This window comes from Typopeltis vanoorti, chromosome 7 (assembly GCF_054136105.1).
Source record: "Typopeltis vanoorti isolate ZY-2024b chromosome 7, IOZ_Tvanoo_1.0, whole genome shotgun sequence".
NCBI lineage: Eukaryota > Metazoa > Arthropoda > Arachnida > Uropygi > Thelyphonidae > Typopeltis > Typopeltis vanoorti.
In genome coordinates this window covers 142256722-142281747 of record NC_143555.1, presented here as the reverse complement: position 1 = coordinate 142281747, position 25026 = coordinate 142256722, and the positions used below count along the sequence as shown (strand labels likewise).

At 36.3% G+C, this 25026-nt stretch overlaps 1 long non-coding RNA gene across 1 annotated transcript in view; it reads left to right on the top strand.

Annotated features, from left to right (window-relative positions):
- The window catches only part of LOC150105142 (uncharacterized), a 69538-nt gene extending 48331 nt beyond the window's left edge, over nucleotides 1-21207 (top strand). The window contains exon 3 of the long non-coding RNA XR_016548600.1: nucleotides 20996-21207. This is a non-coding gene — a long non-coding RNA (uncharacterized LOC150105142). The remainder of the gene's footprint in view (nucleotides 1-20995) is intronic.
- The last annotated feature ends 3819 nt before the right edge of the window (nucleotides 21208-25026 follow it).

Genomic DNA, 25026 nt, shown 5'->3' with positions numbered 1-25026 from the left:
AGCTCTGATCATGGCAGGAGGGTAACTGCAATAGCCGAGCCTCAGTTAGGACTTCATTGGCTACAGCATTTTGCCATTCATTACCCTCCCAGGGTATTAATCTCACGGTCGATTTATTCCTTGATCTCTTCACAATTTAGGTCAGTCCTTATATAATAAGGACTGGCTTAAAAGGGCGAAGCAAGAATGCTTTTCGTCTTCACCGTTATCTGTAGAGGACAGTTTAGGGATAAGGTGTTATGAGCTATTATCATGGCAGGAGGGTAACAGCAATAACCGAGCCTCAGTTAGAACTTCATTGGCTACAGCATTGCCATCCATTACCCTGATTAGTAAGTAAAGGGTAAAATCTCAAAAAATCGGACGATCTCTAGGCCACTCCATAGTGGGCGAAAGACCGTCCATGTCTCAGCGTTGGTTCCACTCATTGACGGCCGCCCCGTCCAAGCACCCCGACGGGCTCCCCGTTTAAGCAGAACCGCTCAGCGTTGGTTCCACTCAGTGTCGGCCGCCCCATCCTAGCACCCCGATGGGCTCCCCGACTCCTGAGCAGAACCGCTCAAATTCCGAGGAAAATAATTCACCGACAAGAACCCCTCAGCGGGCGCTGCCGGAGAACACCTTCCCCGGAGACTCAAGGTGCTCCCTTAAGGCAAAAACCCTAAGGGAGCGAACTCAAAAACTCACACCCAGGATAACAGCAACAGCCGAACCTCAGTTTACTTCCTCGGTTCAGCATTGCTATTTGTTACCCTCCAAGGGTATTGGATTGAATGAATCAATCACCGCATCTCACAGTCGATTAATAAGTGGGATATATTGTTAAATGTTATATATACGGAATAGTTAAAGGTGTTTATTTTACTTTTCTTTTCTATAATTTAAAAACTTTTTATCGTATTAAAATGTGAGTATTATTTAATTAAAATAAAAGTTACGTTATTATTTCTAAGAAAAATAAGATAAGTTAGAATTGTAAACCTTGCAAAAGTGTACATTATCCATCTAGACACTGACAAACAAAATGTATAACTAAAGATATTTCCTAGAATCAATTTGTGTGTTATACAGTATATGTAAATTGAGACCCACAGAAGCGAAAGGCTATTATGTAGTCCGCATATAACTGAGTATGTACGATTATCAGTTACTGCAGAAGTTAGAAATATTTAACCCGATGATGTAGTGAATATTTTCTTATGTTGTTTTTAGACATTGCCATAACTTACGAGTGCGTACAGCAAGGGGGAAAAAAAAAAGTTATTTTCTGTGTTCCAGCATCGGATGTTTCCCTAGCATGCCGTATACATGCGTATATATCGAATATCATGCATGCATGCACTGGACAGGTAGATCGAAAAACAGTGCAGTGTCTACCATGTAATTTTACTAAGTGGCATTTAATTTTTATTGCTGCGTTTTGTAGGATCCTTTAGGCCTTGTAATCCTTCTTTTTGGGGTTACCTAAACCCTTGAACGTGCCGGGCGTATACAAGACGACTTATTTAGCCGCTTGGCGGTGACGGGTGGATTAGAAGGTTAACGTTCGTCCGCGTGGCGGGTACGATGCTTGCCCCTTAAAACTGAATGTTCGGAAAGAGGTATCCTCAGGAGCGATATATTTCCTGGAGAGAGATCGCCTAACTGCGACTTTTATCAGCTCTCTAGAATTACTGTAATTACGTGCGAAGGGCCGGAAAGATGAACGCTTGATCTTTGACCCTGTCATGAGCTCAGAAATACAAGGACCTTTGGAGTATTTAATATTTATTCTCATAAAGAGCGAACGAAATGAACGTCTTGAATATCTGGTGGTTGTCTGGATCGCATTGTGGACGTGTCCCGTAAGCTGAGTGACCTCCGTCTGATTTTTTTTTTTTAATTTATTTTTTCTTCTGTAATTTGAACTTCAGGGGTCTTCAGACTCGCGTTCCATTTTTTGAACGTTTACACGTGCGTAGGTTCATGCACTAATAATGTTCTGCTAAGGTGTGGATTACATATCGGGAATGCGTGTGTAGTCCATCGATAGAAAGAATGCTAACGACTGAATTTGTCACGATATTAAAAATACAATCCATACATTCATAACTCTTTTTGCGCGCGCGCGTGTGTGTGTGTGTGTGTGTGTGTGTGTGTGTGTGTGTGTGTGCAGATTTTAATTTAAAATTTTCTTGAGATCTTGCACTAGACCAGTGGCGCACCCAGGAGGGAGTCAAGGGGCCCCTTGCACCTCCCCCCCAAAGAATTTGCGGTCATATAAGGTGGGAATAGCTTCTCGGGAATCACAGCCGCTGTGAACGCAAGGCGAACGAAGTGGTGTTCAAGCGACCGAGAGCTACTTCGTTTGCCCGAGCCGAGCCAGAGGAGATCACGGCGGATATCATGTATTGGCGATCACTGCAGATGTTCAGTGATAGATCGTATGCAATGTGTAGTGTGTATTCTCAAATCATCTACTCAATTCTCCCCCCCCCCCCCCAAGATTAAATCCTGAGTGCTCCACTGCACTAGACAGAGGTTAAATGAAAACGGCAGTCGAGTAAGCATCTGGAGAGAAGTAAAAAAAAAAAATCACAAAAGGGGAATGAGAATCGGAGGAGGGGTTAGAAGGAAAATTATCCCGCATACTGGACAGCCATGAAACTAACGAATGAACTTTGTTTTGCCTTTAGGGCATTCGGTGTGACCTTGATACGAAATCTCCTCACCACTTACCATCGTAAAAAACGATGCGCACAACTTTCTAGAAATCTTCCAAATCTGTTTACCTTCCATCTAATTAAAACTGTCAGAATTCACGTTTTGTTTGTAAATTCTTTTCTTTATCCATTCGTTTAATGTCAGCGCCACCTGTATTTGCTCTAAGACTCGCTCCTGTCCGAGGAAAAAAAAAAAAAAAAACCATCCGAGTTGGATGAAATCTGGTTTTCGTGGACAATATCTTGACTTCCAGTGTCAGCTTTATGATGGCTTACAGCTTGCTGTGTACACAAGTAGCACGAGGGAGACGAACAAATATAGAAGTGCCACACACAGGTTGAAGTGTAAATATACTAGTCGGCAGCAGGGGGAAAGAGAAGAGAATAAAAAAAAAATTCTGATGCTTCTCTCCTTGTCACTAGCGACCTTGAAAATCCACACCGCTAACAATTCCCTTAACTGGAGTTACTATTGTCGTTGATGCTGAGGGTGTGGTTGACTTAACGATCTGACATTCATCCTCATCCCCACCCACTTTCATAACTCTCCTCCCTCACCCCCAAGTTGTAGCGAGCGTCAAAATAATTCTTTTCCATATAGACATAAGGTGCTGTAACTGCACACACGTATTCTCTCTGAGAGACTTTATAGGCCTCAAAGCTTAGACGAATCCTCATGGCCACTGAAATTCAAATAACTTACATTTACTCTTACACTACACTAGACGTAATCAACATATTTCAATACAGCGCCCTCTTTTATCCAAAGAAATTTACCACCGCCATATATTAAAACATTGTCTCTGATATATCAAATAAAAAAAACGGTCTGCTTACTTGTTTGTTCGTCTGTATTATAAAAATTTTGTAACAACACCATCAATGTTTGCATGATCACTCCCATTGGATTATGGGAAATATCATAAATGAACTCCATTACCGAATCTGTTAGTTTTATGTAGTTTTTGATTTATGTTCTTTTTGAGAGAAAACGAATATTGATATAAATATAAAAAAAAAAAAAAATTTAAAGAGCTCAGAAATAATACATGTTAAAATCGCTATTCAAGCAAGAGAGTAAAGTGTACTCCATAAATGGAATACATACGAATTTCCAATGAATGTAATACCGATCATTGCCTTTAAATTCTTTGCCCGTTTTAAATAAATCATCCAACACTGTTAGAATTATAGCCTCGTTAACAGTTACTGCAATTAAATGAGCAATACAGTCAAATAAATTCATAATGATCTAGAACAGGGTTTCTCAAACTGTGTTTCGCAAGAAGTTCTGGGATTTGCCACTTTAGTTTTCTAAGCATTTTTCATGAATAAATATTTTCTAGTAAAAATATTCTGAGGAGAATAATATTCGTGAATATGTTGAAAAGCTCAGACCCAGAATGCCTAATAACATCTGTGTATCGTTAATTTTCACACATGGAAACCTTTCAACATTTGGGAGAGGGAATGCTGCTGTTTATGACCGATCATAAAAATTGTTTGCAAGCTGATTATAACAATGGGCGGCGTATCCTCTGTTCTCAAAACTGAAGGAAATGACATCTGTTTAGCAAATGTCAGTGACCAAGCCGTATATTTTTAAACATGGAAATATTCATGAATTATCGTACATCGAAATTAATTGAAAATTTCGATGTACATGGAAAATTAATTTTCAAACATCGAAATCTTTCAACAATCGGGAAAGAGAATACAGCCGTTTATGACCGATCATAAAAATTACCTGCAAGCCGATTACAACAATGGGCGCGTGTTCTCAAAACTGAACGAAATAACATCTACGTTGCAAATGTCAGTGACCAATCAGCAAGGAAGTATAAAAAAAAAATTTCCACTGAAATTGAAGATCAAGGTAGTCTGTATCCGGTTCTCAAATCTATTAGTACTGAATACTTTCTTTGCAAGTTCGTATTGCAGTGTGTAAGTGCTTGTTCTGAAACCGGAGTGCCGTGATTTTTTTAAAAGTAAAAGGAACAGAGATGTAAAATATAATATGAATAAGAGACAAGACACTTTGGATAATTTTAGTATTAAGAAATCTCTTATTGAAGGTGTTTGCGAGGGAACAGATAGTGAGTCATCCACCTCAAGCCTACAAAGATCTCCAGGATGTACAAAAGGAGAGGAAAACTACCAGCACACAGGAGAAAAAGTCTGCATTCACTCGTAAGTACTTATAATAATATTATAAATATATTTGGTGATCAGAATGGGATATGTCAATGAAAATCAGCACAAATTAATCTAATGATGGTTCTTGATGTTTAACTAATTATTAATTAATAATAAAAATCAGATAAATTATCAATTAATTATTAATTAATACATTACAAAATAACCAAGGTGGTCCATGAAAATTTCAGGATTTGAGAAGTGTTCCTTCCAGGGTGACCACATCTAGTACTTTCGTACTAGATCTAGTACTTTTTATAAATTTAGTGTTCTAGTACGTTCACAAACAGATGTAGTACTTTCTTCCTTCCGAATAATAACAACAACATGAGAGATAGACATATGAGTTTAATATTTTTCTCTTCTCCCACCTCCCCATATGTCACATTCAGTGACACAAGCATGATTTCTCTCTTTTTTTTTTTCTCCCCTTCTCACTGTTCGCTAACCTTCTCTTCCCCACCCCCGAACCCATACTCACACAATCCGACTGGTATTAGCTAATGAAAATATATTCTTTGCTCTTCAAACACTTCTCGCGCGCGTCATAAGATCACTACAGCAATTAAAACAAGTGGAAAAATTAAATATTTTAATATGAGTAACCACATTTGGACCCCATTGAAAAGATAAATCCAGCCGACAATGGGCAGTTCTTAGACATAGAAACGTATGTCTAGGGGGCGTTACGAAAAGCTTGATAGAGAATGGCAACTATTGAAGACTGTAGAAGCATTTGAAAAAAGGTTTTTTTTGGAATTAAGTTTATGAAATGAAAAATGCTGTAGGAGAACAATTTATTCCCTAATTGAACAACATCGGTTAAAGCTGTACTGGGCCTCCCTCATTCATCAGCAGCAACTGAAAGAATATTTTCAGCAGTGATAATAAATAAGAATAAAATAAGAAATCAACTCCCTTGATGAATGGACTCCTTTTGAAAAGAAAGAAAAATTGAAACTTTCATCAGCTACAGATTTTACTGTTTCTGAAGAGTTAATTAATTTAGCAAAATCTGCTAAAAATAATGAATAAATATTTCCAGCGTTTTTCTTGTGAATGGGCACCCCCTATATGTGTATATAAGTAAATAGCATAGTAAATAACTGAAAATTTAATGTTGCATTATTACAAATTAATACACTTAAGTGCTAGAGTTACAACTGGGATTGAGTTGTCACCTTGAAGTATGGAATAGCATCAACTCACATTATCCCAATTCCTAAGGAATTAAAAGGATAACCGCTATCGATAAAAGATGCCTGAAACGAATGCCTCAGATATCTTTTGATAGGGCTTGGTTAATAGAAGTGGAGGAAACAAGGACAGGATGCGCTGATAAAGTGGGTGGGATGTTGTGGACGAACTAAGGATAGAACAACATCATCATGCCTACCAGGGATTTAGGCCTAGCGTGGCCTGTTCCGGCCTTACAAGTCATCGTTGAATCGTTTAAGAGGACGTCCTGGTTTTCTTTTTCTTAATGGCTTGTACTTTTAAGGCTTGTTTTGGTAATCTTTCTGTTTTCATTCCTTGAACGTGTTCCATCCATTTATGTTTATATTTTTTAATTTTTTCTATTACTGATTCTTGGTTTAATTCTTTCATAATTTCTTCGTTTCTTTTGTGATCAAATAGGGTATACTTTGCAGTTTTTCTCATAAACTTCATTTCTGCTGTTATTAATCTTTGTTTGTCTTTTTGTTTTATTATATTATATAGAGTCGGGTTTGTTTTTGAACTAGGTTTGGTTTAAATATAGAGTTAATTACACCTGTTATTTTTAAATATTTTGCCATTTTTACGTTTATATCTTTTTCATTTTCATAAGTGATCATACATCCAAGTAGTTAAATGAATTCACCTGTTCTAAGATCTTGTTATCTAATACTATTTTAGTTCTTGCTGGATCTTGTCCTTTAAAGGCCATAGTTTTTGATTTTTCTGTTGATATTATCGTACCATAATCTTCGGCTATCTCATTTAGATCCAAAATAGCTTTCTGTAAGTTATCTTCAGAATTTGTAATTATTATTTGGTCGTCTGCAAAGAGGAGAGTGTTTAAGTTAACTGTAGGAGAAAGTTTAATTCCTTGGTGTAAATTTTTATTCCATTTTATTATTATTTCATTTAAGTAAATATTGAAAAGAGTTGCTGAGAGGGGACATCCTTGTCTGACCCCTTGGTTTATCTCTCTCGTATATGATAGCTCGTGATTTAATCTTATTTGTATTTGATTATTTTCATATATACTTGTGACAGCTTTTAGGATATTATTTGGTATTTGTCTTTCATTTAATATGTTAAATAAAAGGCTTCTTTTAACTTTGTCAAATGCTTTTTCAAAGTCAATAAATGCAATACGTGTTTCAAAATTGTATTCTCTTCTTTTCTCTATTATTAATTTTAGGCAAAAGGCTGGGTCTATACATGATCATCCTTTTCTGAATCCATTCTGTGCTTCTAAAATAAAGTTTTCAGAATATTTTATTAGTTTCTTTTTGGAATTCTGCTATATATTTTGAAACAGGAATCTAATTTTTAGGGTCTCAACCTACTACTAGCTTTTTTAAAGATAGGAATCAAAATTGCTTTTTTTTATTCTATTTGGGGTTACCAGTTGAATAGATTTTATTTAGAAATAATAAGAGTCTTTGTTTGAATTTATTCCTGCATATTTATACAGATCTTAACCTAACTTATCTTCCCCAGGTGATTTTCCGTTTCTTGTTAAGGATAGAACAAAATAGAAGAAAGCTATTGAGGGGCTTGTGGCAAATAGAGACGTTAGTTTCTGTGTGGGGGGCGGGGGGTTCCGTCACCCAAACTAACAGTGCCAAATGATCGCTAAATATTATTTTAAATGTATTTGTTGCTTTTGTGAAGTCATTTTACTTTCGTTTGTATTATAATTCAACAGCATATATAGGGGATGGTCTCTTTTTCCATTAATTAACCGAAATTTCACAATGTTTGTTTTGTTCTGGTTTCTTTAGGGAGGAGTTACCTCCCCTCTTGCGTATAGGATACTATCGCTTTGTTTATTTCATAAAAAATGTTGAAATGGATATCAGGAAGATGTTTTTAAAATCCCAGCTGATTTGATTAGCGCTCATAATGCTGACTTACCCAACTTCATCGAAGGATGTGAAGTGCTTCCGGCAAAAATCTATTTCAAACGAAGGATTCAATCCCAAAGCGGAAACAACATACAGAGAAGCTTTCATGAGCTTCTTCATTCTCATCGCTTCTCCCCCCCCCCCCCCCGACTCGCTACTGCTGGCTGTAATGAATAGCCATGAGTGCTTAAGGGGAGGAGGTTTACCCACCTGCCAAAACACAGATATTCTCTGTGTCCCTCTCACGCCGCATACTTCCGAAAGAGCTCGGAGGTATTTATTGGCTGACTGCTCTTTGCCGTTCCACTCCACTACGCGTAAATAGGCGATCGCAAAAGCCTTGCCGCGAGGTTGCGACCTTTACGCTCGGCGAATAGACTTCGTCTGTTCGAGTCCCACGTACGATTTCGTGCTACGTCGACTCCGAAAATCTCCCCGCAAGACGAAACTCAAAAGAATCGAAGGAAACCCACAAGAAAGGTTGACACTAAGTCGAAGCCTCCGCGAGCCGCTGTTCACCCCTTTCGTGTGGGGCCTCTCGCGTAGAATGGCGACAAGACTGCCCGGAGCGGACGACAAAGGCGAACTCTTAAAGCTGCGGGGCTGGATCACTATTGACGGTGTCGCTATTTTCTACATGACTGACCGCTTATCAGTGGCAGCCACTTATAAGTGAACGTCATCCTCCTTCCCCCCCCCCCTCTCAAGCAGAAATCATTCGGAAGAAATAGAACTATCTACGAAATTATCGTTGAGAAAGTTTGTATGGATTACATTCCTGAGAGGATTAAATCTATTTTAAGCATTGGGAACTTCATTACCGTCGAACGACCAGTTTTCGATGATGACTGTGGACGTGTTTATTACAGGAGATAACGAAGTTATAGTAGGAATATTTCTTTTTTTTTTTAATATGTATATTTGAGTAGAGCGACCATCAATTCACTTCCACAATCCATTGAAGAAGTCCAATGTACATTTCTTCCAGAAGGTTAAAAGAAAACGTTGTGTTAGAATTCGTTCTATCTCTCTTTTCACTACCTTATCGTGCACTTGATCAATGATTTCTGGTGTTGTTGGACGTCCTTCACATTGATCATCTTCGAGGCTGGTACGGCCACGTCTAAACTCGGCAGCCCATTTCTTAATTGTCGAAAACGAAGGAGAAGAATCCCCATAAACTTTTATGAACTTCGAATGAATTTCTTTTGGCGTTAAACCTTTTTTTACAAAGAATTTTATAACCACACGATACTCAATTTTATCCATTTGAAAGGATACAGACAACACTTTTGCTTCAGACAACTGTATAAAAAAAACTACTCGATAGAATGACTTGCAATTTCACATGGATGCTTATAACAGATGTACCAACTTAGAAAAAAAAAATCTTGCCGGAGGTGTTATCATCTATGGTCGAGGCCGAGAATTTTTCAGACCACCATCATATGTTGCCTGATTCCTTCAAGTACATCTTAGAAACAAACGTAAGTAAGGTAAAGGCTTCACTTAGTCACCTTTCCTTCACCTGATAACTAAATTCAGCCAAAATTGCAACTATCAAACAATTCCCACCATCATGACACAAATCCCTTATAAACTTCCATCCATCTGCTCACTGGGCATCCACAGATGCCGTATAGTCACTCCGATGCTCGGTGATATGTTCATGCCAGTCCTCGTCAGGTGGTCCTATTGTATGTTTTTTTGGAGGCTTCAACTCTCTGAAGATCAGTCAGTCCACACACACACCATCCATCCATCTCATTGATGGTCTTCCTCTTTTTCCAGGAACTTTACCTTCTATTACTGTTCTGAGAAGTCCTCCTTCCATCCTTTCTCTGTGTCCAAAATATTTTAACTTTCTTCTGTCAATATCCTTAAGGAGCGTTAAAGTTTTACTGATCCTTTCTAACACCCATTCATTTGTACGCCTTTCAGTACATGATATCCTCAAGAGCTTTCTTTAACACCACATCTCAAAAGCAGATATCCGTATCTTATCTAACATCTTTAAGTTCCAAGTCGCACATCCTAAGTCGCTGTTGGAAAAACAATTGCATCCAAAATCCTCAACTTTGTTTCCATGGAGATAGATCCATCCTTCAATATTTTATACAACTCTCTGACTGTTGTTTTAGCCTTTCCTAATCTTCTTCTGACGTCTTCTGAACAGCAATTCTTCACATTAATAATGGATCCCAGATACTCAAACTTGCTGACTTCCTCAATTCTTTCTTCATTAAGGTACACTTGTTCCTCAAGAGCTTCTCTGTTTGTATTTCCTTTGAGAACCATAATTTTTGTCTTGCTAGGATCGAGGCTGAAGTTATCTGTTCATGTTGATCTCGTTAACTTTGTCAAGATTTTGTCCTAGTTCTTCCTTGTTACAGAGGAGTATTGTATCATCAGCATACCTCAAATTATTGATCAATCTACCCACCTATCCTAATTCCTGTCTTGACCTTATCCAGTGCTTCACGCATGATGTTCTTCGCATATATACTAAACAAGTGAGGAGAAAGTTAACATCCTTGCCTAATTCCGTTTTTCACCTGAAGCCAATCAGTCAATCCAACACCTGTTCTTATAATCGTGCCAATCTAAATACTCTAGATTTTCTTGACATCTGAATGAGTTAAGATTTGTTGATTACATTTCACAATATATATATATATATATATATATATATATATATATATATATAACACAATTGACCATAGTACGAGTATGAATATGCGGTTTACCTTATACTTCAGATCTTCACATTCTTAACACTAGGTGGCATTAGCAGCGGCAACTGTAATATAGCATTTCTTTCTCCACTTTACTATTTTTTCATACTGCGCACTTCACATAAAAATAACCTCGTTTTATAGTCGTTTGCTAAAATATGTTAAATCGCTGGTAATCGCCAAGCTTTGTTGTTGTTGGAGCCACAATTCTAACCTACAATACTCCTAAGTTACGTCATATTAACTCTATGTTTCCTGAGCGCATATGCCAGTAGATGGAAGAATTTAAGAGAACTTAAAGCAAAACAGAGACTTATTCTTTGGGTGGAATAAAGCAAGACTGTAATGTAAGAGATCTGCAATCTCAAGCTCTCATGACGTAGTTCTAGAAGCTTTACCATCTTTGTATTAAAAGAGGTTGAAATGAGGATGACAGATTGTTATAACCGGAAGAGTATTTTGCAGTGTTGAATATAATCTACGTGCCTATACACAAACGGATGATATTCAGTATTCTCAAATAACATTGACGTGCATTTTTCTTCTGTCATCAGGCTATTGAGAATGAGGTATTCAGCAGTTATGCCAGCCCCTTTCTCTTCGTGTCTATTTGTCTTATTTTTCTATATATTATTAGGTATGCACATAACTAATGATAACTCATCTCTCGCCACTTCCTGGACTTGTTTATCTAACCACCAAGACGAAAGAATCATTTCCGTAGGCAAAGCAACCCTTCTTTGGCCCGTGTCTGTATTCATGACATGCGCGTGGGAGAGGACATTAAATTCGTACATGTGGAAAAGCGAAGCAGTCAACGACCTTGATTTACACCTTGAAAACAAAAGTTGTTTGTATGTTCTTTGTTTACCAAAAACGAGTGTAAATCTCAAAATAAAGCATTGTCCAATGTGATAAATTATGCAGTTTTCAACCTTATTGGATTCTTTAAGGATATTCAAATTCGTATGGTTATGTGGCGCCATCTTGTGATATGCCATAACTTTATTACTCTGAATTAATTGACAAAACTGATCACAATCCATTGCATTACTTCGTTTCTATATATACATGTATTTTTGTATTCATTCCAGGAGTTGGTGCGCATAAAATAATCACGATTTAAATATCAACAACGATGTAGTTTTTAGATAACTTAATAATATTTGTGTCATTTTTATGTTATTTACACAAGAGTATACATAATTTAATTTTTTGCTATTAATAAATAAATAACACTTTTAAAATGCACACTTAGTTTTCTTACGTAAGTGAACCCATCTTCCATAGATGATGACCGAACACTTTCCTACACTACGTTGTGTTCGTGGGGTTACCAAAATATGTCCATTTATCACAGCAGAAAATAGCTGCCTAGGTTTGCGGTCTTCTAAGAGGCGAGGTTTAGCGATACGTGATGGAGGTACCTAACAACATCAAGACAGACATTTGTTCTTGTTAGCGTCCCTCCCGTTGTCAGCTCTAGGGGAGGCTTATTACATGTTATTTCCGGTAGGTAGAGGGCGCTGAAGTACCAGTCGTTAGAGTTTCGCGCAGTAGCTACTGCGACTGCGTAATTTGACGTATTGCTCTGCTGACTAATTGCTTGGTATATCAGTGGAAGGAATAAGATTGGTTGTGGAGGTCTTTACAGGTGGTTGGTTGATTAGCAGCTGACCGGAAATATTATTTGTTGACTTCATTCTTTGTTGGTTTTAATCATTAGCGTTGTGAATCTGTTTTTTGATTGATCTGAAGGTTGAAATTTTATTATTTTTATGGCTATTTAGCCTATTTATGAAAATTTATTTCTTTGTGTAGCAAACTCTTTTAAGGAAGCTGTGGCTGTACTTTCTTATATTTTTCTTATAGTTATATTTATTTTTATTTTTATATTTTTGATTAGATTTCAAGTGATCTGATATTACAACTATTTATTTGTAATTTGTAACTTTTTTCCCCTTAGTTTTTAATGCAGTCGAATGTTATTCGGGTGCCTTCTTGATTTTGTATACTATATTTTGATTACATACTCACACAATGAATACGTAAAATTACAATTACGTACAGGATATGCATTTTTTAATTAAAATTCGTCATGAATTTTGGATTGGAATTCTATTCTATTGATCAGTTTGTGAGTGCTTCATCAGTGAATGAGTTTGAGGAGAGGTATGGCAGGTATTGTGTATTATGGCTAGTTTATGTACCGCGGTGAGATTTTGGATGCCTTGTGGGAGGCATGATCGGTATATGTTGTTAATAATGTTTGCGGCGCCTTTCCACGATGACTATTTACACACACACACACACACACACACACACACACACACACACACACACACACACACACACAAAGTCCGCTGTTCACATGTATAACCAATTTTTCAGTCATCCTTCCATCTTGCAATTGACTCAACTTTACCTTACCATGCTCATGTGGAGACATCTTGTGGTAATGTGATGAAATATATAATCGCAACACTCTATTCACCTATTCAAATTACCTGCAAATGATCTATTTTTCACGTGCGATATATTATCTTATAATTTCTCTGCACTATTTGAGTATTGTGTGTGTGTGTGCGTGCGTAGAAAATAAGGTTGTAGATTATTATTATTATTATTATTATTTTTATTTTATTTATTTTTTTTTTTTTGTACCACGTTATCATCAAAATACTTCTCTTTGGCGCTCTAAAAATGAAAATATCCGCCGCCCCCCCCTTGAAATTTTAAAACGATCCATCAAAAATGCCTTCTACATATTTGTGCAAACATACAAAAACCATTCGGTAATTTAGAAATAAACAAGACATTATTCTAATTTGCATTACAACTCCAGTGCCACCTGTACGTTGAAAATCGAAATACCTTGCATATTCCTATTTATGTAGTCTGAATTAAAAAAAAAAAAAAAAAATGCAGATCACTTTGAACAAAAGCAAGAATGTCATCTGTGTCAAATAGGATTTTAAAAAATCCTATTTGACACAGATGATAATAGGTTTTAGTACTGGGTCACAAAACACAATGAAATGTATTTTTATTTTATTTTATTTTCTTACGTTGCAGTGTACATTAATGCACTGTAGCTTGACTAAGGGCTCACTGATCTAGCAACTCTGTCCTGGAGATTAAGCATGCAGGCTCACACCGAGAGATGAAAATCATCTCCTGTCTACTAATTATTCACAGAACAAACCAACTCAATTGCTTGACCATTGCAAATTATCTACACTTATTATTGTCTCTCATTGATAAAATAAAATAAAATAAATAAATACCGTGGTATTTACCCATTATTAATAATCATATAGGCAAGTTTTAATTCTTATTAGGATCCTTTTTTCACAATATTCTATTTAGATTAATTTTCTTTAGACGATTTTTGGTATTTTTTGTGTGACCAATACCGGTAACTTTTGAGTTTTCGTTTCAGTCAGATAATTTTTAACGGTAAAAAAAAATAATCGACATAAAATTATATCTACGGTAAATACAGCCCAAAATCAGCGGGTTTGATTATTCGTGTAATTAACGCTGTTATTGCATAACAGTGAAGAACAAAACTATTCTGATGGACCTACTGTGGGCCTCTCAGTGGAATTCTGATTGTTACGGGTTCCAAGCTGCGTGACGCAACAAACATTTGAAGGGTTAGAAGGGTGATGACTTGCAGTATCGAGAACTTCTTAAACATTCCGGCAAGAATAGAGGATTAAAATTAAACATTCTGCGTTCATCGCGTTTTGGTGGCCTTTAATCCGAAGAACAGTGTACAATCGAGACAAATATATAATACAGCGATTGGTTGGAGGCCTTCATAACACAGAAGAATGATAATATCATTGGGTTCAAAGAAAATAAGTTTGCTGCCTAATATCCGAGGAACATATATAAAGTTTTTTGTTTTATACTCACGATCAATTCGTCAGCATACCGAGAAGACAAGATTCTTTCCTTATGAAAACTTGATATTTAATCTCTCGCTAAACAGACAAACCAACCGGAAAACGCACGCACTAACCAACATAATATATTTCCCTCACTTCCCCGATAATTACTATGGCGTATTTTTAAACAGCCAGAATATATACATATAGTAGGGAGGGGGTTTTCCCCCTGGCGCCCAACCCCCCTGAGTTCCGGGCTGGTAAACATATTGTTGGACGTTTCAAAACAATGAAGAGACAAAAAACGTGACATAAAAACGTTTCAAATTTCGGCTTATCTTTATATATATATATACTGTACGCCCACAGATGCGAGACCCTTCGACACTTCTGCGCATGTCAGAAAAAGGAGACTCCATTCCGATAATAGGGTAATCAATGCGTTTCGGGGGATGAGTATTTATTATTATTCGTCGGAAAATTAGCTTTTCTTTTATGAAAATTCTAGATCTTAAAGTGGAAACTATTTTGGTTGGATAACAATTAGAAAATTTTGCTTATAAGCACGTGATTTCGCGTGACCAATTCGAAATGGTGACCAATTCGTACATCAGCTTATTTCTTTTTCTCCTTTAGCATGAGCTGACTCTTCTTGGCAATCTGCCAGCCCCAGTTCTATGAACTATGGGCGTACAATACGTGCCTATAAGCAAATTTATTACGTGCTTATAACCGACGTAATAAATAAATAAAATAAAAAATAAATAATAAATAAACAAAATAAAAATAAAATATTTTTATATTAGAATATTATTTTAATCTCCAAAAGAGTCGTAATTGTCTGTTTTTTACATATAATAATAATAATAATAATAATAATAATAATAATAATAATAATAATAATAATAGAGTTCTTACCATGGATTCAAATAATAACGTAAAGTTTGGTTCATTTAGCATTAAAGTCATCAGTTGTGAAGTAAACCTCAATCGAATATGCAATATTAATTCGCGTATTCAAGCACAGAAAACTAATATTTGTTTTTTCATTATCTTCCCATTGCTACGTCTATATATTTCTTTATGTCAAAAATGCTCTATAATGAGCAGGAAAGAGCCTTTAATATATCAATGTTGATGTTTTTACCCTTTTGGTCGTTACGCGTTCTGTCGCTACGTACTTCAAACATCACACACACACAAACCGAAAAACGGCGCGACTAATTAATTTCAACTGCGAGATTGTAAATTTCATCAGCCTTCATTACTGCAGTCACGAGAGGCAGCGTGACGTAATAATGGCTGACAGTGAAACGAACAAGAAATGAGAAGCGCGCGCTCCCGCTGAAAGGCACGAGTTTGATAGGAGCGAAGAACAAATTGGGATTCGCGCTGCAATGCTCGTAAATAAAGAATGAATCTCCATAATTTACGCCGTTTATTTCGCGTTCTATGGCAGCGAAAATCCTTCGGCAGTGATAGAGCCCGCTGGTACATTTGTACTTCAGGCATTCCACTCCCATCGTTAGAATGTTGTAGAAAGCAGATGCTTGTTTGTGTGACTTGCATTTAGGGGTTCTATTAGTGCACCGGTTGCTAGCTTAGGAAACTTTAAAAAAAAAAAAAGGAAGTCCCTATCTATCTCCATTATCTATGCAGTCATTTAGAGCGTTTTGTTCACACTACCTGTTTTTGCACACGGTCCTTTAGACGCAAACATTACCCGATAGTGAGAAGAATGAAGTTACGGCAATTAGTTGACTTACATCTTCGTTTTTCTTTTCTTATTTCGGGGGAAGGGGGGGGGGGGCTTTTGTTTGTGTTTAACTGTCCAAACTGGTATTTGTCGATTGTCGTAAAAAGTCGGAGTTTTTATTTTTTATTTATTTTTTTTTTGACGTTGTTTCAATGCTGGCTTATACAAGATCTGGGATTTCAACAAGATTGTTTGCCAAGGTCAAGCAGGTGAAGGTCTATTAGTTTAACGATCTCTTTGACGGAGTGAAGGCATTATTTCAACAGAATAGAATCCACTGGAAATATTTAATTGGCTTGTACTGTTAAGTGTTCTTGGTGATCGCAAGCGGATAACAGGACTTTTTTTTTTTTTTTTTTTTTTTGTAAAATTATTTCAAAAGAAAATTTGAAAATGTATGTAAAAATAATTTTAATATTTCATCATTCCAAACATGGGGTGACAAAGCATTATTTATCTATTTATTAATATATATATATATATATAGTAGCCAGAACCATAATATGATAAACCAATAATGTAATTATTATATAATATGTTTGTCATAACCTAATTATGATATTGTGATAAAAATATCTCACAGAAATGGATAAATAAGTACCAGATACGATAATAAAAATATAATTAAAGATGCGAAGAAATTATATTCTTGGTTTAGTCGTTTATCCAAGTATAAGCAGACAATATTTGCGGGTGAAGTATCTTCACTACTGCCTTAGTATCCCATAATGCAAAGTAAAGGATCACTACCCCGACAGGTTTCGACCTTTATTAAAGTTTCATCTGTGTTGTGGTTTAGATTAAGGTCTTATCAATATAATTTATTGGCATATTTAATTTATTATGTAACTAAAAGAAAAACTTTCAATATCTAGCGGTAGTCCAGAGTACTTTAATAATAAGCTAAAACACCTTTTATTTACTTGTATATGGGAAATACTATCTATGACTTTTCGCAATCATCTCTTTGCCTAGTGTGGCATTTCTAGATGTTGCTAGGATGGTAAATATCGCTTCTCAGCCTTTTGGTTTAGGTCAAGTGGGTAGTTCATTTTTGTGAACTTTCCCCATAAGTGATTAGCAAATTGTACTATACTATACTATTTTTGTGAACTTTCCCCATAAGTGATTAGCAAATTGTTTAGCTAAGCGCAAATTGTAGTATAGTATAGTATAGTATATAGTATAGTATAGTATATGTTAGCTCAGTTGTTATCGGCAAAGCGTCTCATAGAGGCACTTGATAATAATAAACTACAGCAGCAGATACAGAATAAACCCCAGACTGGGGCAAGAACAACACACTCGGTGGTGGGAATAGCTTAGGCCCCCCTCACCAGCATGGATTTGCCGCGTACGCGGACCCTTGGAATCGAAGTGGAACCTCGATGTTTGGCCAAAGCCCTCATCGAAAGCGTCGGCGCTGAGCAGATTTTTGGGTTTACTCCCGTTGGTGGTGGCCGCTTCCAAGTAGTAGTAAGGAGTGAGCAAACAAGAGACAAACTACTTGCAGGATTCGAATGTAATGGAAAAACAATAGTTCCATTTTTGGTAGGGAGCATTACCAAACTACTCAGAATCACCAGATTCACTTTAGAATATAGAATATATTAAAACGGATGTAAAGATCATCCACGAAATATTCGGGAAATGGGGCGTTATATACACAAGGTGGAAGTCCTAAATGACGCAGAAAATCTTGTGGGGTTTCTGTACACAGCTTCACCGGTTTCAGCTATCGCAGGTGGGGGAGGACCTGAGAACCCGAGCGGCGAAGGCTTACAGCGAGGCGGTGCAGTTCCTTATGAGCTGCATCACTCGGGCCAGATCCTTCCTCCACCTCTAAGTTTAACTTTCAATTTTTGCTTTTCTGTGTACTTTTTTTGTTTTGTTACATTTTTCCTTTTTGTAAAGTGAAAAATCAACCACCGTTTTAGAAACGCCCCTGGGGGGCAAACAGGTCAACTGAGGCCTCTTTAACCTACCCTACCACTATGCACTCTATCTTTATTTCCTCTCCTACTATCTGCTGACTCTCAGCCTATCTTACTCTACAGGCCGATGATGAAGATTTGTTGAACTCACAAATTATTATTATTATTAGTTAATAGAAAAGGCTGACGAACAAGGATTCGTACCCCCCTCGCACAGCGCTCTCCGAAACACCAGAAGCTTAGTTAATTGTGCTAAGGTCTATATAAATAAAAGCGCAGGTAACAGAACAACTAACAGGAGTTCTACAGCCCCCCCCCCCTAGTTTTTGCAATGTATACATCACAGGCATCCCGCAAAACCCCAGGACAACCATCACAGCCCTACTATACGCAGACGACACAGCAATACTAGCAAGATCCTCCCGCCTGGCAATCCGACGACTCCAAGACAATATATATATATTACCGCTAAAGCTCGAAAGCCGTTAATGTGCACATTTCCTAGCTAATCTGCAGATTAACTGATTTGCTCCGTTAAGGTGCGGAATCAAGGGTTTTCCGCACTTTACCTAGGTAATGTGCACATTAACGGCTTCCCTATCGTTAAAGTTCAAAAGTTTGTTTCTCTCATTTCCTTTCCCTACTCCTTCCCCCCCTCTCCCTCCACTTTTAGTTTGGTTTCGCCAGTGTCATATGTTTTGCAAATTCATTTCCTTAATTGTAATAATATTTTAAACCGTTTGATTCTTTGTATTATAGTTTTTTAATTGATTGATGATTAATTCTATCAACTAATTTGTTGATTGTATTAACTTGATTCTTTAGATATCGAAAAATAAATAAACAACATTTTGGTAATTTAAGCGTACAGAAACGTTGCTGTTGTTCCAGCAAAGATCTTATTTTCACTTTAACGAGTGCCTAGTAGGTAATGTGCAGATTATCTAGATAATTTGCAGATTACCTAGGTAATTTGAGAAATGAAACAATTTTCGGCACTTTAACGGATCACCCTAGTTAATCTGCACAATACCTAGATAATCTGTAGAATAACTGATTTCTGCACTTTAGCGGTAACATATAACATATATATATATATATGTGCACTGAAGAAATGGTTCTCTGATTGGAGGATTCAAGTAAACCCCCATAAAAGCTCAGCCATACTATTCTCCAGAAGGAAAGCCCCCCATCAAAGACGACATCCAGCTTTTTTGGGGGAAAAGATTCCATGGCAGACAGAAACCAAATATCTCGGAGTACAGCTCGACAAAAAACTCCGATTTAACAGTCACATCGAATTCTACCCTATGATAAACCGCAGCAGCAAATTAGATACACGAAACAAGCTACAAATACACCAGATTGTGATAAATCCCGTAATCACATACGCCTCCCCATACCTCGAAATCAAACATTCTAAAATTGCAGCGAATACAGAATAAGTGCCTGCGGATGATACTGGGTGCCACGTGGTTTATTAGAAACACTCGGATCCATCGAGAGCAGGGACGGCTCGTGCATAGGCACTGCAAGACTGCACATCCCCAATTTTTCTCGATATATAAATATATTTATTTATATTTGCTTGTAATATTTAATTTTATCATCAACAATCCTATACAATTCTCTTATTTTGTATAAAAAATAATAAAAATCCATCTTGTAGCACTTAGGAGGGCGAAGAACGCTAGCAGCACTTATTACACAGTGCCATATTGCTATGCACTAGTGATGGCTCGTACATAAGCACTGCAGCGCCCCCAAAGAAAAAATAAAGAAATTTAAATTTTGTTTGTGTTTATAAATAATAACAATGCTCACAACATTCTATAAATGCAATACAACATGTTAAAGATTACAGCTTATGTTTCGACAGTGATTGACTAGTTAATAATTGGAATTGTTCGATTAACGCTTTAGATTACGAAACAAGTGTGAGAATTATCGCGCCAATTGCAGCCAGACTCGCCGATATTCGTTTACGCTTGTCATTGCACGTGACAAGTGAATCCGACACTGCTCGTTTGGGCAGTGTATCGTATGCTTGCGCGCGTTATTCCTGTGAGAAACGAAACTTTTATTATTGGTGCTTTTTCGTGGTGAGGGTGAAATATTTTTAATAAAGAAATGTTTATATATTTTTTTATAAATATGTACATTTATTTATTAATAAATTGGTTACTGATTAGGAAAAAAAGAATTTTTATTTTGTATATGCACCCCGCACTTAATATTTTCACCGGTCGCCACTGCTACGCGCGCAAGCATATGTACGTCATAGTGAAATGCGAGCTATTAGCGTAATGCGGCACTGTCCGTGGCGCAGTTCCACTCTTGTTTATATGCAGTTTGAACCAGTCGTAGAGTGTTTGTAATGCTTATCGTGTTTGCTCCGTCTCTTTAAATATTTGGACATTACAAGTAAAGGATTTAATTGTAATGTCCAAAAATTGTAAATCCATTTCTTTAATTAACAATTAAAGGAATGGATTTTATTTTTAAGTAATTTTGAATTATACCAAACTGTAGAATTTTATCGATAATAAACAATATTTTTTTTCATTTAATTTTTTTTTTTAATTTTTACCATAATTTTGATATTTTATCCAAAGACATATACACTGTACTTACACTGTGTATGTTTATTTCAAAAGTTGCAGCATCCCCACGATTTCAAGCCACGAACCGCCATTGATCGAGAGAAACCAGAATCCCGTACATCTCTTCACGATCTAGCGGAAAAGTTCTCAAAGGCAAGCACGCACTCAAACCCACTAGTCAGACAAGCTGCCAACTACAATGAATCTGAACACTGTAAACACAAAAGAGACAATCTTGCTCCTAGCTGAACACAGTTAACTCCACAACCCCCAAAGGGAGTGTAATGCTTACAACCCCCCCCCCCCCCCCAAGTTTCCTTACACAGATAAAGGGGTATATGAAAAGCATATTTGCTTCACCCACCTATCTAAAGAGTAAATTTAATTCTTGGGTGAACACAGTTCGTTTGTGAAGAAACATCGCAGTCCTACAAAAAAATTCAGGCACAAAAAAATATATATATATATATATATAAATATAAAGACTACACGAGCCTTCCTTTCCTATACGTTTTTTAAAAAAATGAGTTGCTAGTAATGATAATCATAACACTCTGGGAATCTTGACTAAATGATGTTATTATTCTCAAAATAAAACATGAAAATATTATGATTTTACTTATAATTATTATGATAGAAAAAATATAAAGGTGTATTTTAAATTTTAGAAAATACTTAGTCAATTACTAAATTTAAATTATATATTCAATTAAAATATAAATACATTATTATTTCTAAAGAATAAAATAAATTACATTGAAAATACCATGAAAAAGTATATCTAATTGTCGTTTTACACAGTAAATGCAAAAGCTGTGTAAATAAATGTTATAATATATGATGTAAACCGAAGCTAACATTTGTACAGAAATATTTTAATAATAAATGTAACACTTTATTTTAATGTATAGATACACGACAAAAAGTTAAAAATAATAAAGCTTGTTATAAAATAAAACAAATGATTTCATTTAAACAATTTATTATAACATATATGTTATAATATAACATTTATGCTATGAAACGAATGCAAAGTAGACAAGTACAATGCAAGTTATAACACGTACTGAACGAAATGAGTGGTTTGCTGCGAAAGATTAATGGTAGGATATTTTTCTGAAAACATGCTTCTTAAAACTACATTTTTAGGCCTATTTCTGGTATATCATAAACAGCACGGACAGAAACTTAAAATATTAATTGGGCTGAAATTTGCAACTGGGAAACACAGTAGGTCGTTCAAGAAATGTCCGTGAGAGGGCGGGGCGGTTGTCACTAAAGATAATTATTAAAAAAAAAAATAATAATAATAATGTATGTGGGAGTTTTTTATGAATAACCGTAGAATAAAAATAATAACTTTGCATTAATTAAAATATTTTATGACGTTTATATTTCATATATTACACTACTATCCCACAATTTGTTTCAGTCAAAAATCGATTATTTTTACCGTGTTATTTGCTAACTTTGTAAACAATCATTTTTACAAAGGTTTCTTTATTATCGTAATCACTGACCAATTATGCACTTGAATACACACCTAGGAGCGTATCAGTACTTAGATAAATAGTGTTTCTGATTTTTTATAAAAATACTACCAACCATTTTTTAATACTTATTAAACAAATATGGCAATAAATATTAATTTATGTCTCAGCAGTCCGTACAGAAAAATATTCAAAAATGTATAAATCATACATACATTTCGCAGAATGCTTAAGTTAGGTTATTTTTATTATTTGATTATTTATTTTTAATTATTTATAATGCAAGTTATTCCGGGTTTCTAAAAACTGATTAGCTAGATATTATTTAGGAATCTGCATTTGAAATAGCACAACATGTCTCACACCATCTTAATTTTTACATCATTTGCATTTATAAAATTTGGCAAAAAGATGTTAGAGGATAAAGGTAGCTACCTCCTGCAAATCTGCTGGCAAGCAAGATCGTTTGCCTGAAGACATCATGAACTTGATCAGAGACAAAAATAGAGCTAGGAAAAGATTCCGTAACACGCGTGCACCACAAGATAAAACAGCTCTAAACAGGATAAATGGGGCAGTAAGAGATGCACTTAAAACTCATAGAAACCAAGTTTGGGATAAAAAGTTATCTTCTATCTCTCCTATTCATCACTCTATCTGGGGGTTACTAAGAAACATCATATATAAAAACAGTTCTCCCCCATAATCTCAAACCAGGGCTTAGTTCACACAGATGTAGATAAGGCAGAAGTCATACTAAAGACTCTAGAGTAGCAGTGCAAACCCTCTTATAACAACTTAGATTTCAATCAATTGTGCAAAATCCACAGACAGGTCAGACACGCTTTAAATCTCCCAGATACCAGCGCTGACCATATTGCACCCACATCACCTGTTGAATTATATGATATTATTAAAAAACTTAAGAACAATAAAGCTCCTGGACCAGATGGCATCTCAAACAGGGTGATTAAGCTGCTGCCTCGGAAAGCTGTAGTGCACCTGACCAGTATAATAAATGCAATCTTAAGATTTCACTATTTTCTTTCCACCTGGAAACTGGCTGATGCAATTCCTATTCATAAGCCAGGCAAAGATCCCACACCTACCGCAAAATTATCGGTCAATCAGTCTTATCTCTAATCTGGGTAAGGTTGCGGAGAAGGTCATCCTCTCACGACTCCAACTCAGTAAATGACCTAAACATCCTCCCTAAAGAACAGTTTGGTTTTCGGCAACACCTTAGTACTACCCAGCAAATCCACAGAATTGTGGAATACATCACCACCAGCTATAACTGGCGCCAGTACACAGGAGCTGTTTTCCTAGACCTATCCAATGCATTTGACAAAATCTGGCATTTTGGTCTCCTACACAAACTTATCTCAGCCGGTACCTCACTAAAAATGGTTCATCTAATCCATTCATATCTTCAGAATAGATCAATGCAAGTAAAAATCAACGGTTCTACATTGTCCCAGCGCCATTTCTTTGCTGGAGTGCCTCAGGGATCCCTACTGGCTCCATTTCTGTTTTCTGTATACATGTCGGACATCCCGCACAATCCGATGTCTTCCATTTTGGACTTGTATGCGGACGATACTGCAGTACTAACCAGATCTCTCCGACCCCATTTCGTTACCAGAAAGCTTCAAGAAAACCTTCTAAAGCTGGAGGGTTGGTTCTCCAAATGGAGATTGGAAGTCAACCCCCAGAAAAGCTCAGCCGTTCTTTTCTCAAAAAGGCAAATGTCTCCTGCAGGAGATGTGTTACTATTCAATACTAAAATTCCCTGGCAGACAGAAACAAATTACCTGGGTGTAATTCTCGACAAAAAGCTATCTTTCAACCAACACATCAAGTCTGACGATTCGTCTTATAATCACCTATGCCTCTCCAGCCTGGAGCCACACCTCTAATACTAACATTATCAAGATACAACGAGTGCAGAACAAGTGCTTGAGAATGATTCTGAACGCCCCGTGGTATGTTAGAAACAATCAACTTCATAGCGATACAAATATTCCTTATATTTTCTCTTTTCTACAATCCTTAGCGTCCAAGTTTTTCCGAAAGACGTCCACACACCCCAACGATTTTGTTCAGCAAGCTGCAGCATACGAGTCAACGGACATATTCAAACATAGAAGACCAAAAGCTATATTAGCCTCCTTTAGTGATGCATAATCTCCATGCCCATTCAGGGCGAGCAAACTGCTCGTAAATTTTACCCTCACTGTAACCACAACAGATAGCGGGGATTATGAAAAGCATCTTGCTTCACTCCTAAAGACATAAATGTCAATTGTCAATTGTTAGAGGAATATCTTACTTCGGATGCGCTAGATACTGATTGCTACGTTTGGATGTTCTAAATTCTGATTATGATCAAAGCATTTTAACAAACTAATCGAATTAATAGTAATAATTGCATTCTTATATGGAATTGAACGAAATTTGATATTTAAAATCTTAACTCAAATTATTTACTAACAATTAAAGGTTTTTAATTGTATCAAACTACAGCACTAAGAAGTATTTCTTTTCACGAATCTTTGTAAAAGAAAGAGTGCAAGAATTTGACAGTATGTTCTA